Source organism: Sorex fumeus, unplaced genomic scaffold, assembly GCF_029834395.1.
Source record: "Sorex fumeus unplaced genomic scaffold, SorFum_2.1 ptg000081l, whole genome shotgun sequence".
Taxonomy (NCBI): domain Eukaryota; kingdom Metazoa; phylum Chordata; class Mammalia; order Eulipotyphla; family Soricidae; genus Sorex; species Sorex fumeus.
The window spans coordinates 3,978,150-3,994,484 of record NW_026606138.1 but is presented as its reverse complement, the minus strand read 5'-3'; the positions used below and the strand labels follow the sequence as shown (position 1 = coordinate 3,994,484).

Below are 16,335 nucleotides of genomic sequence, written 5' to 3'. Positions count from 1 at the left end.
CCCAAGCAATGAGCAATGCAAGAAGCAATTCCTGAGTGCAGAGCTAGGAGAAACCCCAGAGCATTGTTGGGTGTGACCAGAAAGCCAAAAAAAAAAAAAAAAGAAAGATATCTTTGTATCCATATTTAAACACTAAAATATATCTTAGTGAACTTTTGTTTTTCCTGAGCACTGTTCAGATAGCCCTGGTTGCCCTTGAGTGCTGCCAGGTCTAAAGTACCACACTCCCAGACTTAGTTTATTAAAAAAATTTAATAAAATACTATCTTAATAAAAAGGATAATATTTCTTCACTTGTCATTTCCTGATTGTCATTATAGACCTGACTAACCATTTAGGAATTTGTTAGGAAATTGAATTTCCTCCATTTTATAATTTAAGCACTTGCACTTCACAGTGTCCCTGTTATGGCCCGGATATGCTTTTACCTCTCTCAGAGCTTTTACCTCTGCTGGCTATCCTCTGATTTCTGTAGTTTTCCCATTAAGTAATGCAGTTTTTATTCTCTTTGTATTTTGACTCTATTAAGCCTTTATGTTGTTTTAGTCTTTCTCTAAAGCCCCTCCTCTTTCCTCATATGATTAAAGCACTTGGTATGATGTAAACCATTGTCATGGTTGTCATCAAAGCAGCTGGAGTTAGCAAGGTTGCCAGATCCTCCCAGAATACTCAGAAGCTAAATACTACTTCCAGCACTTGCCACCTCAGTCTTAATTGGTAGTAGAAAAGTCTCAGAACTGTGTCTGACTTGGCTGTTTTAAGTTTAATAGTAAAGGACTGGTCAATGATAAAAGTAAGGATGCTTTCGTTCCTTTCAAAAGAAAGGAAAATGTTTTGTGGATTATTTTGGGGAGGCAATTTTTAGTTATCAGTTTTAATTTCTGTATTTTATGTTTTGGGGCCATACCCAGTGATGCTCTGTGGCCTACCCCAGCTCTGTGCTCAAAGATCCTACTCTCAAGTGCTCAGGATGGTGAAAGCACGTAATCAACTCAATGAGCTCTCTTTCCTCTACACTATTTTTAAAAATCAATACTCTGGAGGTAGGAGAGAGAGTACAGTGGATAGGTTCTTGCCTTGCATGTGACTTGTCTAACTTTGAATCCTGGAACCTCAGATTCCTTGAACCCTCAGGAGTGATCCCTCAGTAAAGAACCAGTAGTAAATCCTGAGCACAGCTCCGTGTACCCCCGAAGTCAAAGAAATAAATATCAGTATATTTTTTAATGGAAACAATTTGAGCAAAATTTTTAAAAAAAATTTGAGACCCATTAAAATGAAACTTTATAATTAAGAAATTCTTCTAGAAACCATGTCTGATATTCTTTCCCTTGCTTTTATAGCTTTTATACATACTTTAGTGTTTGCTACAATACATTGTAATTTTTGTATTTTTTCCTTGTCTTTCTGTAGACCTGTGCTGCCTAACATTATAGGCACTATAGTAAGTGGCTACTTAACTTAAAGTCATTCATTGCAAATACTGTTAGCGTTACCACATTGAACAGTGCAGATCTTGAATATTTTGTCACTCCTGAAAATTATCTTGGTCTGTGCTATTGTATCTTAGAAACAAATATGGAAGCAATATTTTGGGCCTGCTACTACTTAGTATAGTTCTGGGTGTACAATAGGTGCTTCATATATTGTGGTTTATTTTATTTTTTTTTTCTTTTTGGGTCACAAGGCAAGGCAAACACCCTACCCACTGTGCTATCTCTCCAGCCCCCATATATTGTTTTAATAAAATTATTTTAATAAAGAATAATGAAAGAAGTGAAAGGAAGAAAAACTACAGTGTAGTAGGGGGTCAGAGAGATTGTACAGTGGGTAGGGCACTTGAGTTTGGTGTCTTTTCATTTTTAGATAATATATTTGAGTTTCATTGTACCTGTGTACATTGTCTTTGTGTCTTTAGTGTGTGGCGTTCGGAGAATATTGATACCGTGTGTGTGTGTGTGTGTGTGTGTGTGTGTGTGTGTGTTTGTCTTTAATGTGTCATTCTGGGGATAGTAATTTTGTGTATTTCATTATTTCACATAGGACGGAAAAAGAAAATCTCGTTGGAAACCATAAATAAGTTCCCAGAGAATTGCTGCTAATACACTGAACATATTTCTGACAATTCTCTGAATTTTTACTTAAGGAAAGCACTGAATGCACAAAATGCCTTTGCTTAATGAAACTTTAGAGAGGCAGAGCAATAGTCCAGTGAGTAAGAGAACTTGCCTTTTAGGAGTGTTATACAAATGATGCTATTATATAAAAACAAAAAAATATAGCTAATGGTATCATATATACTTGTATAATAACTTAGTTGAATACTTAAAAACAGCATTGGGGAGTGTCAGAGATGCAAAATTGACTTTTAAGGGTAGTCTGGGGTTGGGGACATAGCTTAAGGTTTTGAGCTTGAATTTGTGAGTCCCAGCCCCACCTGGTTGTGTGAACATTAATTACTCCATGAGGCTCCAGAGCACTTCTAGGCCTCCAGACACTGAACCAGCAGGCACACAACTCTAGTGGAGAGTCGCCTCTATAAAAAAAATATATTATTTAGTCTTGTATTTGATTCTGGGGTGATTACACTAATGGTATAAGTGCAGATTTTGTTTTTTAATCACTTTTGATATACCTACTAAATGGAACTAAAAAACCCATAAAAATATTTGTAACAGAACTTGCTGAAGAGGAATCCCCAAATATTAAATAGAACTAGCAAAAAGGTCTACATTTATTAGTTTCAGACATAAGGAAATAGAAACAGTGAGGTGTCTGTATCTGGGAATAGAAGCATCCAGAAAGGCTGAACAGTTTGCAGTTCTAAACTTTTTTTTAAAGGACAGTTTAGAATGAGTAGAGGTTTTGTTTTGTTTTTGCCTCACTTTCTTTGACCAGTGTAGTACACTTATGGTGAGTTCTAAAGTGACTTGAGCAAAACCTACGTCTGTGAATTTTTAAAACTGAGTGCATTGTTTTTCTGGGATTATGCTAAGGTGAAATCTCTGGGAGTAAAATCCAAACTGAGTTAGATAAGGAACCAAAGAAACAGTTGGGAGATGAAAATAGAGCCAGGAAGTCTCAGAAACAACCCATTGTATTTTTAATCAGTTCCTGAAAACAACACAAGAGGGAGCTTTGTGAAATTACAAGTTTCTGAACCAAGCTGTATTCTGAAAATTCAGGAAAACTTAAATTCACAGAAAATCTGCCAGAAACATGTTTAGGAGTATTTGCACAGATTTTGAGGTCCAGCAATATATTCATATTATCTTTGATATTTGATAATACAAATTTAAATTTTTATTTTCTAATTTAATTATTTTGAGACATTTCTTTATAGAAATTAAAAAATTTATATATTTTTAAAATTTTTTCTCTTTTTTTTTTTTTTCTTGGGGGGGGGGTCATACCTGGTGATGCACACAGGTTACTCCTGGCTCATGTTCTCAGCAATTATCCTGTCATGCTCTGGGGGACCATATGGGATTCTGGGAATGGAACCCGGGTCGGCCACGTGCAAGGCAAATGCCCTACCCGCTGTGCTATTGCTCCAGCCTTCCATGTTCTTTTTTAGAAATACACATTTATATATTTTTTTCTTGTTTTTTTTTTTTTTTGCCACACCCAGCAGTGCTCAGTGCTTATTCCTGGCAGTGCTCAGGTTGATTATATACAGTGCTGGGGACCTAACAGGTCAGCTGCATGCATGGCAAGTAGCTTGCCTTCCTGTACTGTCACACAAACACCTAATTTTTAAAAATTCATCTGAAATCTTTATATCATGCATTTTAGGTGTTTCCTCTGAATACAAGCAATTACATTAGGTCATTTATTGATTAGGTTTACATTCAGAATTATTAATCAAATTATTAATCAAATGTAACTCTGGTTTGAAAAAAATTACATCCTATTGATGGGTCTCATATTTCTATTGTTACTTTGATGTTTGACCAATATGCCTGTATTGATAGTACCTTAATATGCATTAAGTCTTCATATTTGTCTATTTAGATCTTTATGAATGTCTTTTAACAAATTTAAAATATCTTTTAAAAAACAGCGTTGAGAGAGAGATAAAGAGAATGAGAAAGAGAAAGAGAAAGAGAAAGAGAGAAAGAATAAAGAAAAGAAAAATCTCTATTGTCAGAGGACCATGGTCAACAATGGGGATCAAGCCTGGGTGTCCTGCCTGCAAAGCATGTACTCAGCTCGTGGAATTCTCTGGCCCTGTTGCTGTATTGTGACCTTAAGATTAATCCTGGGCCTCCCACATACAAAACAAGTATTTTGAGCTATTTTGCTGCCCCACTTCTTACATTATTTGGGGACGTGAGGAGTCATTTGGAGGCCATCCCAAGAATACTGACCCAGTATTGTGGATTTGACTGTTTGGTCCTGGGGCATCGGGAGATAGTGATGGGAGGCGGGGGGGATCAGTAAGTCACCAGTGGTGCCAAGTTTGGGGTGGCATCCTGTATCAGACTTCAAGCCTCATGCATGCAGTGCAAGCACTCCAGCTCTTTAACATTCCTTTTTGCATTCTAAAGTTGCTTATTCCGTTCTTTGTCTTGTTAGAGATTTATTAAGTTTTACTAATACCTACTTTTAGCTTAATATAGTTATTTTTAACTAATTTCATAATCATCACTTTATTTGTGTTTCTTTTTTACTTACTGGTTTCACTGTTCTTTAAACTTTAATTTTGTAGTTCATGCGGTTTAGTTATCTTGATGATTCTTCTTATAAATTGAAGTCAGTGAGAGTCCATGTATTTATGTACTTAAACAAAATAGATAATTATAATTGTATTTAATCTCTTTTAGATCCAGTTTGTATTTTCCATACTTTAATATTTTCCATATTTTCTCATTTTCCCATTATTTGTATAGCTTTACTTATTTGTTTAGGTCTGGATTCCATAATATTACCTATTATTTTTAATAACTTTATGCTTATAGTTAGTATAAATAAAACCAGCAATGGCTGTTTTTATAGGTACTTTGAATGTTTTATTTCTGCTTGTTTAGACAGATTTTTTGTTTTCTTATGTTTCTTGGTATTTAATGTTAAAAATTTTTTTTTGATAGGTGTTTGGTCTGTCTATTCACTATCAATTATTATTTCTCAGAACTCTGGGAATTCTTGGAGAACTTTGTGTCTTCTTCACCAAAGTTTGTAAATACGTTTCCTTCAAAGGTAGTTGCTTTTTAATATCTATTCTACCTTAGACAAATTGCCCTTTGGCGTTTAAAAGCTTGTAGTTTCTCTAAATTTCAGTTTTGGTGAGCATTCTGAAGTTTTTCCTTATCACCTTCTCTACTGTTTTCATTTAAGAAAAAAAAAGTATAGTCTGTTTCACTGATATTTTAGTGTTTGTTTATACTCTATTTCCATTTGAGAATACCTGGAATATGATCAGTAATTGTTGATTGGCAGAATCATGTCACAAAGCAGTTTTATTTGTTTTTGACTGAAACACTTTGCTTTATTAATGTCTGCCTTTTATAAAGGAAAACATCTTAATTTTTTTCCTCTAAGGCTTATTAGAAATTTCACTTCTTAAGGGAAGTACTGTTTACACAGATGGCTCTCTGTTAGGCTTTCATTATTCATTGTAATTTGGGAGGGGTGCTGATAGTGTTCTTTCTGTTCTTTATTGTCCTTCAAGTTGAAAATATTTGGTGCTTCTGTTTCTTCCCATTCCATTTCAGACACTCTCTTAAAAATAAATAAGTTCAGCTCATCTTTACTCAGCTATCAAACTTTGTAATAGTACTAATCTTTGGATATACCAATGCCGAAGATTGTTTTTGAAAATGACTATGAGGCCTTTTCATAGTCTCAGCATTTCTGATTTATATTTCTTTCCCATTGACTTAACAAATAGTTTTGTAAGTAAAACCACATATTTACTCTGTTTCTAATGACGTGTGTTTCAGACAAAGACTGATACAGATTTTGACTAAAAAAACTTCTAGAGTGGGGGTGAGAGGATGGGGGGTGGGAGAGGGCCAGTGTTGGGTTTTTGGCCACATCCATCACTGCTCAGGGATCACTCCTGGTGGTGCTTGGGGATCACATGCAGTTCTAGTATTCAAACCTGGGTTGTCCTCAAGCAAAGCAAGCTCCCTGTTCCTCTGTATCCCTCTGGCTCTAAAAAAGCATTTTCGGTAATGAATCTTGGTGTTGATAAAATATTTTAGATTTATATGCCAAAAAAAGTATTTTACAGTTATTTTTGAAAGGTTTTTTCTGGATATAAAATTCTCATTTTTTTCTTTTAATGACTTATTTGGCTCTACTGTCATAACATAATTTTTTTTAAATGATGCCATTTATTTATTTATTTAGCCAACCAGGGTTCGATCCCCGGCATCCCATATGGTCCCCTGAGCACCGCGAGGAGGAATTCCTGAGTGCAAAGCCAGGAGTAACCCCTGAGCATCACTGGGTGTGACCCATAAAGGGGGAAAAAAGGAAAAAAAAAAAAAGAACTTTCTTTCCCAGAAATTTCGTTGACTTAGGTTTCATTGCTGTGGGTCTTTCCCTGTCTACTTGCCTACATCAAGAAAACATTCTTGTTTTTCTTTAGGCTGCTCGGCTGGGTCTGTAGCTTCTCTGTCTCATCTCTTCATGCTCTTGGACATGGTCAGGGACAGAGATGAGTAGGAAACTACAGGGCTCTTGATGACCAAAATGGAGAGAATTTTTCACCTTTTATTTTATCTTATCTTTTAATAAAGTTGTTTATGACGATTTTTACATTCAATATTCCAATTATTATTTTAATATAGCAAAAGTGATGGTTTATAGGGCTAGAGCGATAGCACAGCGGGTAGGGCGTTCGCCTTGCAAGCGGCCAACATGGCCGACCCGAGTTCGATTCCTCTGCCCCTCTCGGAGAGCCCGGCAAGCTACCGAGAGTATTCGATATGCCAGACACAGTAACAACAAAGTCTCCAATGGAGACGTTACTGGGCCCGCTCGAGCAAATCGATGATCAACGGGAGGGCCTTTACCTTTAGCTTTTTGGGTCACACCCAGTGATGCTCAGGGGTTACTCCTGGCTTTGCACTCAGGAATTCCTCCTCGCGGTGCTCAGGGGACCATATGGGATGCCGGGGATCGAACCCTGGTTGGCATGTGCTGACAAACGCCCTACCCGCTCTACTATTGATCTGGCCCCTCATAACATAATTTTAATGAAAAGATCTAAATTTTTCAGTTTTCTCTACATAGTATAACTTTTTTTCTATTTGGCTACTGTTTTTGATTATAATGTATCTGGGTAAAATTTTCTTTAACAGTCCTATGAAGAGATTTTATAAGTTGTTTGCATTTACAATAATACATTTGTAGTTCAAATTTGGAATCTTTTTTCCTCCAGTTGTTATTTAAGAAATATTCCATATGAAAAATAACACATTAAGGTGCATATAATATGTATTAAATAACATTCTTTAAATATTCTATTCTTGTTCTCCTTTAGTAACTCATAATTACCTATCAATTGGGTCACCTGAAGCTGGCCCACAGCTTACTCATTACTGGTCATTTTTTATATATATACTCACTTCTCCATGTTTTATATTAGTTTTGTATTACTGTGTGTCACAGTCCTCCCGTTGTTCATCGAATTGCTTGAGCGGGCCCAGTAACGTCTCCATCATGAGACTTGTTGTTACTGTGTTTGGCATATCAAATACATCACGGATAGCTTGCCAGGCTCTGCCATGCAGGCGAGATAATCTCGGTAACTTGCCAGGCTCTCTGAGAGGGGTGGAAGAATCAAACTCAGGTCGGCCATGTTGGCTGCGTGTAAGGCAAACGCCCTACCTGCTGTGCTATCACTCCAGCCCCATTACTGTGTGTCAAGTTCAGTAATTTTTTTCTTCACTATGCCACATTTTATTCTATTAGAGCTACAAAGTACAGCTATAGTAATTTTTAATGTCTTTGTCTAGTCATAATCTTACCATTTCTGGTTTTGATGATTGTCATACTTTTTAAATTTTTTTTTTTATTTTTTAATCACCATGAGATACAGTTATAGACTTAGAAACTTTCTTGCTCACATTTCAGTCATACAGTGTTTGAGTACCCATCCCTCCACCAGTGCCCATTCTCCACCACCAGTATTCCCAGTATCAGTCCCCCATTCCCTCCCCTTCCATCTCTGTGGCAGGCGGATTCCCTTTTTATTCCCTCTCTCCTTTAGGGTGTTGTGGTTTGCAATGCAGGTATTAAGTGGTGATCATGTTCGGTCTATAGTCTACTCTCAGTATACATCTCCCATCCTGAGTGGGTCCTCTAAGCATCCTTTACTTGGTGGTCCCTTTTCTATCTGAAATGCCTTTTCTCCCAGCATGTGAGGCTGGTTTCCAGGCTGTGAAGCAATCCTTCTGGTACTCAATGTCTACTATTCTTGGGTGTAAATCTCTCATATGGTTACTTTATATTCCACAAATGAGTGCAGTCTTCCTATGTCTACCCCTCTCTTTCTGATTCATTTCACTTAGCATAATACTCTCTATGTTAATTCACTAATATGCAAATGCCATGACTTCATCTTTTCTAACAGCTTCATAGTATTCCATTGTGTAGATGTACCAAAGTTTAACCAGTCATCTGTTCTCGGGCATTCGGGTTTTTTCCAGATTCTGGCTTTTGTAAACAGTGCTGCAATGAACATACAAGTGCAGATGTCACTTCTTCTATACTTTTTTGCATCTTCGGGGTATATTCCCAGAAGTGGTATTGCTGGGTCAAATGGGAGCTCAATTTCTGATTTTTTGAGAATCATCCATACTGTTTTCCAAAAGGGCTGAACCAGTGTTGGCATTCCCACCATCAGTGAAGGAGAATCCCTTTCTCCCCACATCCATGCCAGTACTGGTTGCTTTTATTCTTTTGGATATGTGCCAGTCTCTGTAGTGTGAGATGATACCTCATAGTTGTTTTGATCTGTATATCCCTGATGATTGGGCTGGAGTGATAGCACAGCGGGTAGGGCGTTTTCCTTGCAAGCGGCCGGCCTGGCCCAGCCGGGTTCGATTCCTTCGCCTCTCTTGGAGAGCTCGGCAAGCTATCGAGAGTATCTCGCCTGCATGGCAAAACCTGGCAAGCTACCCGTGACATATTTGATATGCCAAACACAGTAACAGAAGTCTCACAGTGGAGATATTATTGGGCCCACTCAAGCAAATCGATGAACAATGGGAGGACAGTGATCCCAGTGATCCCTGATGATTAGTGATGTGGAGCATTTTCTCATGTGTCTTTTAGCCATTTGGATTTCATCTTTGAGAAAGCTTCTGTTCATTTCGATACCTCATTTCCTTATGGTGTTGGATGTTTTCTTGTGGAGTTCAACCAGTGTCTTGTATATCCTTGATATCCACCCTTTATCCGGTGGGTATTGGGTGAATATCCTTTCCCATTCTGTAGATGTCTTTGTATTCTGGTCAGTGTTTCTTTTGAGGTACAGAAGCTTCTTAATTTAAAATAGTCCCATTTGTTTATCTCTGTTTCCACTTGCCTGGTCAGTGGCGAGTCGTCTTTGAAGAAATCTTTAGCTTCAATGTCGTGGAGGGTTTTGCCGACATTATCTTCAATATAGTTTTGGATTCCGGTCTGGTGTTGAGTTTTTTTTTTTTTTTTTTTTTTTTTTTTTTTTTTAATTAGTGAAACACCATGAGGTACAGTTGTAGACTTACAAGTTGTTGTGCTTGGGATTCAGTTATATAATGATCGAGTACCCATCCCACCACCAGTGCCCATTCTCCACCCCCATGGTGTTGAGGTCTTTAATCCATTAAGATTTGACTTTTGTTTATGGTATTATGTAGAGGCCCATTTTTTAAATGTAGCTGTCCAGTTTTGCCAGCACCATTTGTTAAAGAGGCTTTCCTTGCTCCACTTCACATTTTTTGCTCCCTTATCAAAGATTAGATGATCATATATTTGGGGTGTGTGTGTAAGGGTATTCTACCCTGTTCCATTGGTCTGCGACTCTGCCTTTATTTCCATATGGTGCTGTTTTAATAATTACCACTTTGTAGTAGAGTTTGAGGTTGGGAAGGTGATGCAACCCATCTTCTTTTTCCCCAGAATTACTTTAGCTATTCGTGGGTATTTGTTGTTCCATATGAATTTCAGCAGCATTTGATCCACTTCTTTGAAGAATTTCATGGGTATCCTTATAGGGAATGCATTGAATCTGTGCTTTGGGGAGTATTGCCATTTTTGATCGTCATACTTTTTGCTTTTTGGGTCACAGAGCTCTGGACTCAGGAATTACTCCTGATGGTGCTCAGGGAACCATATGGGATGCTGGCAATCAAACCCCGGGTTGGCCAAGTGCAAGGCAAACACCCTACCCGCTGTACTATGGCTCCAGCACCCTGATTGTCATCTCTCTTTACCCACCCATCCACTCTCCCCCATTATGTGTTTCTTCTTACTGCAAGGTTTTGATTTGATATTGGTCCTTGGAAATTGTTACTTAATTTTTATATGTTTTTATACTTGTGGTAGAATTTTTAGCTTCCTTGGGGACACAGTTTAATTACGTAGAAGTTGTTGGTGCCTCTTGAGATTTCCTTTAAAAAATAAATTTAAGTTTAGGACTGGGAAATAGCTGAAAGGACTAGAACACATGCTTTGCATTGTAGCCTGGGTTTGATCATAGTTACTGAGCCAAGAGTACCTCCTGAGCACTACCAGGTTTGGTCCCAAAGGAAACAAGTTAATGCCTAAGTTTTAGAGCCACAATAGTCTCTTTAAGGCTAATTTTTCCCAACACCGACACTTAACTCTGCACACTCTACCTTTTACCTTGTGAATAATAGTGTTTTATGTCCCTACTTTTTGAGAATAACTCTAAATCCTGGAAATACTTTAGAATAAGGATCTCTAGAGCTCAAGATTTCCCGAATTTCAAAGCTCATTGTGCTTTTCCTGGCATTTTTTTTCTCTTGGATGGTACCCTAACCTGCTCTTTTAACCTTCTTACATGGCTGCCCAGACTCTAAATTCTACATCCTCAATTTATGTAAGATTGCTGGGCTTATCCTTCATTTTCTTACCCTATAAGGTATCCTGAAAACTTCTGTCATTTAAAAGCAGAAAATTGTAGGACTCATAGAACCTCTTCTATCAGAGATTTTTTTGTACATTGATGACTGAAAACAGTTTTTCTCATAATTTGTTCATTTTAGAAGTTGTTTCAGGCAAGTCTTTTGTGGGTTCTCTGGTAACATGCTTACTACATCTTGTCCAGCAATAGGGGTCATATGATTTATTTTGGGTATCTAGAGATACTACAGCGAATATGGTGCTGGCCTTGCAGAAAGTTAAGAACAAGTATATTTGCGTGCTTTTAAAGAACTTCTTTTAAAATAATTACTAGAAGACAAAAGTAATTTACAGTGGCAGATGGAAAAATGGCAGATGGAACATCTTACATTAAGCCAAGGTCAAAGTTAATGACACCTGTAATAAGGTATCAGAATCACATGATGATATATTGGGGTTTATACAGTATGTATAATGCTCTGAAGGGCACATTATGTCTGAGGTGGCATCTTAAAAATGTATCCCTCCAAGCAATTAAAAGATAATGCAAATCTTTGGGACTAGAGTTCTGAATCTCTGGCCTGACCCAGCCCCAGTAGTTTGACCAGTACCCACTACCCTTCCCAGTGGTCCTGCCTGTTCCTGCCCCCAGTACTGTTGAGTATACCTTTATTTAAAAATGCATGCCCTCAGCGGTCCCTGAGTAAATATCAAACTTGTTTACCTGATAGATTATTTCTTGGTTTTGACACTTTTAAAGTGATTATGTCACCACCAGGGAAAACTGGAGTGTATGGAAATTCTATACTATTTTGTTAACTCTAATAAAAGTTTTAAAATTAATTCCATATAACAGGTATTTTAAGATGATGTAAAGTAACAGGTTTTTTTTTTTAAACATGCTATTCAGTCCCCTTTTGTTGGGGGAGGGGGCACCTCATTTTGATATTCCTTTCCCTGAAAAAAATATCCTAGTGTTTCACAGAATAAAAAGTATTTCACCGAATAATAAGTTTCAGAGTGTGATAGAATAAATGGGGATCCCCTACATCTCGTAGTGTTCTTTAAACTGATTTAGCTAAGAAAACTGAGGATCCTGCAGGTCCTTATTTCAATTTTCAGTTTTCAGGTCTACTTTACCCCTCATGCATACTTAGTTTATATTCCAGAACGTTGGAGACTGTACTTTTTCTGGGGGTTTTAGACTTTGGTATCATATTTGAGTTGTAGGGACTGGCATTCTTCTGGATAGTTGTGGTAAATATCTTCAGCCTAACTAATAATTCTATCTCTTTGTGTCTCAGTTTGAGGTAAAAGCAGTCTTTAGATTCTGATTAAATGTGGTTGGTGTGTGTGTGTGTGTGTGTGTGTGTGTGTGTGTGTGTGTATTACATACATATATGTGTGAGCTTTGATTAATGCATGTTGTTTGGTGAACACATAGTAATTGCATTAGTACTTGCTTTTCCCAGGTCTTCTGAGTTAGACTGTTCATGCAGTGCTCCTTTGAAATAACTCTTAAGAAATGACATGTTCTCCTGGAGTAGTATAGGTCAATCCAGTGACTCTTAAGTAGGGTAATTCTTCCACTGAATTTTGTGAAAAGAAAGAGACATTTGTTATGTCATCATATGAAATGTTAAGCCTGAAATACTCTTGAAACAACTAAAAAAAAAAAAAGAAAATCTTAATAAGAAAAAAATGGTTAACTGCAAAAAACAATTTTTTTATCTCAAAATTTTTATTTTCAGACTGTGAAATACAAACTACCAAAAGTTTCTGTAGTCTTTTAGAAATAGTTGTCAGTTTACTTGTACTTTGGAAGTAGTTGTCAATTTCTGTGGGAAAAGACATAATTATATTTACATATGTTTTAGAAATGCAAATTTAATACAGATTTTTTTAACATAATTCCTTTTTGAGGAATTTCTTTTTTTAGAGGAATTTATTAAAATATTCAGGATTGTTAGTAGAGAAATAAATTACTTGGTAATATGTCACACCTAATTTTTAAATTCTAAGTATATAACAATAAACTGGGCTGGAGCGATAGCACAGCGGGTAGGGCCTTTGCCTTGCAAGTGGCCAACATGGCCGACCTGAGTTCCATTCCTCTGCCCCTCTCAGAGAGCCCAGCAGGTTACTGAGAGTATCTTGCCCACACGGCAAAGTCTGGCAAGCTATCCGTGACGTATTTTATATGCCAAACACAGTAACAGTTGTCACGATGGAGACATTACTGGGCCCACTCGAGCAAATTGATGAACAGCGGGAGGAGAGTGACAGTGACAATAATAAACCATTAGCGATAGCACAGCGGTAGGGCGTTTGCCTTGCACGCAGCCAACATGGCCGACCCGAGTTCGATTCCTCCGCCCCTCTTGGAGAGCCCAGCAAGCTACCAAGAGTATCTCGCCCGCACGGCAGAGCCTGGCAAGCTCCCTGTGACGCATTTGATATGCCAAACACAGTAACAACAAAGTCTCCAATGGAGACGTTACTGGGCCCGCTCGAGCAAATCAATGAACAACGGGAGGGCCTTTACCATCGGAGAGCCCGGCAAGCTACTGAGAGTATTCGATATGCCAGACACAGTAACAACAAAGTCTCCAATGGAGACGTTACTGGGCCTGCTCGAGCAAATCGATGATCAACGGGAGGGCCTTTACTTTACTTTACTTACCCAAAAAATAAAAGGCAAGTCATTTAATATGTTTGTGAAAGGATAATGCGAAATGTATTTTGTGTTCCAGAGAGGCAGTTCAGCAGGCTCTAGAGCACATGTTCTGCATGCAGGAGACCTGAATTCTGTCCTCAGCGCTGCAGTGCACCACTGAGCTCCGCTGTGTGTGGCCCAGGCATTGAGCTGAGAGTCATCCCTGAACACTGCTGTATGGGGCACAAAAACCAGAAAGATTTTGAACCTTTAAAATACCACTAAATTAAACATCCACAAACCCTGTTAATTTAGTAGAATCCACTTTTTTGAAGTTAGAAGTGTCCATGTAGAGCGAATCACTGCTGCAGGCAGAAGTGGGGCAGGCAACAGCGTTGAAGAACAAGGGTCAGACTAGTGGTGAGCAGACAACAGCATCAGAGAACGGTCTCAGACTGGGAAGCAGGTAGAAGGGCCCCATCATTGCTCCACTGATCTTCTAGCACATGCGCTATGGGTTTTAGGAGGTGCTAGCAGTACCATAATATACTCAACAAGACACCATCCTCAGAGGTGATTATGGTGGTTGTGAATAAAGAATTTTTGGCCTCCAGACCATGGTGGGATACTCTGGGTTCTCTGTCTTCATCAGAGAATTGTGAGTGCTCTCTTCTCTCCACTTATGATCAGATCCAAATGAAATCTGACAAGATTATATTAAACCACAGCTGCTGCAGAGCCCATAATTCTATTTGTGATGGGGGAGGTGGGCTTCCCAAGCAGAACTCTGGGAGCCAGGGGGTTTTCTGGTGATACTCAGAATACTGGGCCTGCAACTTCTGTGCTTGAGTTGGCAACCGGGGGTTGCTTGTGTTTCTGGGAGGCTCCCGGGACAGCTCCAGCGGGACCTGCTGAACGTAGCAGTGCTTGGGCAGGGTAGGGAGGGAATGAGGTACTAGGGTTTAAATTTGAGTCCCTTTTGTCATGCTAAGCATGCATTCCTGGCCGCTAAACCATCTCCCTGGCCTCCTCTGATTTTTAAGAATTTTATTAACCTATCATGTATTCTTCCTGGGAGCCACCCCTAGTGATACTTCTCCGACCTAGCAGGGAACCTATTCTCAGGTTCTATTATGCCAGGGATTTCCAAGGCAATATAGGTAGTACTTTGGAGACCATATGGCACTTACTATCAAACCAGGATTGACCACAGCAAGGTCCATGTCTGTACTATCTCTCCATTCTCTATAAATCTTTGTGTGCTTTTATTTGCTTATTTTTTGGCGTGGGGTGGAGGTAGGAGAGTTAGACCACACCCGACAGTACTCAGGGTTTACTTTTGACTGCACCTGGGGAATCATGGCAGTACTTAGGGGATCATATGGTGTGCCTGGGATCAATCCCAGGTTGGCCAAGTGCAAGGCAAGTGTCCTATCTGCTGTGTTATTGCTCCAGTCCTCTCTGTTTTTAAGATAATCACTATGTTCACTGAAGTCTTACAAGTGCTTGAAATGCTACACTGGTCATTTAGATTCAAATAGTACCAGGTAGGTGATGGCATGCATAGATTGTGATGAGGAAACATTCATGCTAATGAGTGTTCTCTGTGCCAACTACTGTTTCAGGTTGTAAGTAAGCAAAATGGACGTAAGCAAAAATTAAGAAAAATCTGATCTCAGAATTAACATTTTGAGCAAAGGAAGACATCAAAGAAATGAAACATATTCTTTGTTGTATATTAATAAATTCTATGGGGAAGTTATGACAGCAAAAGATGATATTGCATCCCTAAGCGGTAAAGTAAAAGTTTAGAATAGGCATCATCACAAAGATTGCTTAGTCTGGAGGTAAGACATGGGAGATTCTGCAGAAAGTGAAAGGCCTAGAGACCAAAATATGCTTTGTGTGTTTTAGGAACAGGGACCGCCTCTATGACTGGAACATAAGTAAGAGAAGTGGAAAGTAGTGATGAGTACTAAGGACAGTGAGTTTACAGAGTATTGAAGACCCGATTAATGATGCAGGAAGTCATCGTAAATGCATTTACCTCTATTCCCTTTACTTTGTGATCCTTAGTTCTGCACATCAAATGGATAAACTATAAAAGTATAAATTGTCATATCTAATATACTAGGTCATACATGTATTCATGCATGTATTTATTCATTACTTAATAAATACGCACCCAGTGTTTATTGAACTTACTAATTTTTAATTTATATTGCAAGATGTTTTGGTATTGCAGATTCAGTGCACCCTTCCTGAAGGAATCCTTTTTTTTTTTTTTAAGTGGGTGGGGGGGGGTACAGTTTTGTACACCCAGCGGTTCTCATGGCTTGCTTCTGTCTCTGTACTCAGGAATTACTTCTGGTGGTGCTCAGGAGAACATATAAGATGCCAGGGATTGAACCTTATCTACTAGCGCCTTATCTGCTGTGCTATCTCTCCAACCCCCTATTTTTCATTTTTAATTGCTCCATAGAACATACTGCACTTCTGATACTCCTTTATATGTTTAGCTTATATTTTTTAAATATTTAAAAAATGTCCTGAGATGTGACCATTGGCAGAGTATATACCTTGCGTGTACATACCTTACT

At 38.4% G+C, this 16,335-nt stretch overlaps 1 protein-coding gene across 8 annotated transcripts in view; it reads left to right on the top strand.

Annotated features, from left to right (window-relative positions):
- Positions 1–16,335, top strand: part of CNOT2 (CCR4-NOT transcription complex subunit 2) — a 119,184-nt gene that overhangs the window by 37,985 nt on the left and 64,864 nt on the right. The gene's annotated exons all lie outside the window — the stretch shown is intronic.